This window comes from Schistocerca americana, chromosome 2, assembly GCF_021461395.2.
Source record: "Schistocerca americana isolate TAMUIC-IGC-003095 chromosome 2, iqSchAmer2.1, whole genome shotgun sequence".
Lineage (NCBI taxonomy): Eukaryota > Metazoa > Arthropoda > Insecta > Orthoptera > Acrididae > Schistocerca > Schistocerca americana.
The window spans coordinates 982,216,845-982,219,595 of NC_060120.1; the positions used below are offsets into that span (position 1 = coordinate 982,216,845).

Below are 2,751 nucleotides of genomic sequence, written 5' to 3' on the forward strand. Positions count from 1 at the left end.
CACAAATGGGTACTTATGCTGTAGTAGTAACGGTAAGCATCCAACATTCTGGAACGTGGGCCAGAACTCAGCGTGTAACAAAACAATAAAAGGCCAATACACAAAACGATAATAGCTACACTCAAACAATACCTACAAAGGAGTGTTAATTATAAGAGGATAAAATACTGGAGGAGGAAAATGTGAAACCGTTAATAAGAGGAAATGTGTGGGGAAAGGGTGTAAACATATACATAGACTACGGAAGCTAAATTTCATTAGTATCACAGGAATACCTTGAAACAATTAGCAATACAAATACATGCCCTATTCTACCAGTGACAGGAGTGTACATTACAGGAATCACTGGCAGTAAAGGAAAACAAATTCGACAATATACACGATTACCTATAGAAATAAATCATTTTAAGTTTATGCAAACTTTGTTAGGGATATCTAATACTACATTATAGATATTAAATAAGTATCGACTGGTTAGTAAAGTGTAAAATGAAAATGGAATTCGCTAACAAATTATTATACTGAAATAATGACTGTCGGGATTACGTTGCAGTGTTTAAGGCAAATTTCGTAGGTAATATACTTATGCTATAGTAGTGACGGTAAGCATTCCACGTTCTGGAACGTGAGCCAGAACTCAGCATGTAACAAAACAATAAAAGGCCAATACACAAAACGATTAATAGATATACTCAAACAATACCTACAAATAAATGTTTATTACAAGAGGATAAAATGCGGGAGGAGGAAAATGTGAAACCGTTAATAAGAGGAAATGTGTGGAGAAAAAGCGTAAACATATACATAGACTATGGAAGCTAAATTTCGTTAGTATCAAAGGAATACCTCGAAACAATTAGCAATACAATTACATGTCCTATTCTACCGGTGACAGGAGTGTACATTATAGAAATCACTTGCTGTAAAGGAAAACAAATTCGACAATATACACGATGAACTATAGAAATAAATCATTTAAGTTTATGTAAACTTTGTTAGATTTATCTAATACTACCTTACAGATATTAACAGGTATCGACTGGTTGATGATGATGATGATGAAGTCCCATACTCCGTGACGGAGCGTAGGGGAACGATGCGGGAGACCCGCACCGCCGTACTAGGCAGGGTCCTAGCGGAGGTGGTTTGCCATTGCCTTCCTCCGACCGTAGTGGGGATTAAAGATGATGATGAGGACGACACAACAACACCCAGTCATCTCGAGGCAGGAAAAATCCTTTACCCCGCCGGGAATCGAACCTGGGACCCCGTGCTCGGGAAGCGAGAACGCTACCGCGAGACCACGAGGAGCAGTAAAGTGTAAAATAAAAATGGACTTCGCCAACAAATAATTATACTGGAATATTGACTGTCAGAATTATGTTGCAGTGTTTAACGCATATTTCGTAGGTAATATATTGCTGAAAAAAAAATAGTGCACCAGAAAAACCTATTTTGATCCGATAGCGGCATATGCAATCTGGAGGATAGGATATGTACTGATAATGGTTTCAGTGTCGTCCGCCAACAGATAGTGTAGTGGCATAGCTACCAGAGCTCCATCTGTATCTACCTTTTAATAGCGAATGCTCACCGCCAGAAAGTCCTTTTCCTCTCCCCTCCACTGCCTTTCCCACTCCTTCTCGCGTTCGCCCAGCCCCCCGCCCCCTTTGTTTTCTATGTCCCCTCCCTCCATCGGCTCCTCCCTTTTGTCCCTTTCCTCTCCTTCTCCCCTTTCCCCTTCATCGGTCCAGGTCCTCCCCCACCCCCCGACCCCACCCCCAATCTGCCACCATGCCTCTACAGTGTTGTTTTAAGTGAGTGTCCCTGTTGTGCGTCCCCTGTCAGTGTTGCAAACAGCCACCATACTGTCACTAGTTGTGAAACTTCCTGGCAGATTAAAACTGTGTGCCAGACCGAGACTCGAACTCGGGACCTTTGCCTTTCTCGGGCAAGTGCTCTACCAACTGAGCTACCAAGCACGACTCACAGCCCGTCCTCACAGCTTTACTTCTGCCAGTACTTTGTCACTGGTTGTGTTTTTATCTCGTGCGAACAGAAACCAAATTGTCGCCGAGTTTTTTAATTGTGCATGTCTCCTTCCTGTGTGTCTTCATTCGCATCGTCAATGCCATGTTCTTGTATTTTAAGTTCCGCAACTTTCCGCCATTTTACTGTTATTACAAAGCACGTTTTAATGTCTTTTTATATTGTTTGTTCTCTCACCATTGTTTTCTCTCGGCTCTAAAGCAGCGTATTAAGCTGCTGTCAGCCCGCCCCTCCCTAAGTGGGGGGGGGGGGGGGGCAAATCGAAAATCAGTAAAAGAAAAAAAAAGAACGGCAGAAAGCTCAGCATGGTGTAAACGTGTGAAGCAAGCAGGCAACCATGACACGGAGACGCACTCGTGCATCCTACAGCCAACTGAGCGAGTCTGAAACGGGTCAAATTGTGGCCTTCCGAGTGGTGGAAGGTCCTTTAGGGGAATTGCAACACAAATTGGACGAGCTGTGCCAGCTGTGCATTCTCACACCGGAAAACGACGTTATGGACGTCCACGCAGCACAGACGCCCGACAGGACCAATTATGTGATTGGATTGAAGAGTTCCTAGATAACAGGGCGCAGCATGTCATTCTCAATGGAGAGAAGTCTTACGAAGTAAGAGTGATTTCAGGTGTGCCGCTTGGGAATGTCGGAGGACCGTTGCTATTCACAATATACATATATGACCTTGTGGATGACATTGGAAGT

The 2,751-nt window shown here is 43.3% G+C and overlaps 1 non-coding gene across 1 annotated transcript; it reads right to left on the reverse strand.

The window, feature by feature from the left end:
• Nucleotides 1-1,908: 1,908 nt before the first annotated feature.
• Nucleotides 1,909-1,982, reverse strand: Trnas-aga. The gene has a single exon. It is a non-coding gene; the product is annotated as a tRNA-Ser (tRNA).
• Nucleotides 1,983-2,751: the final 769 nt, after the last annotated feature.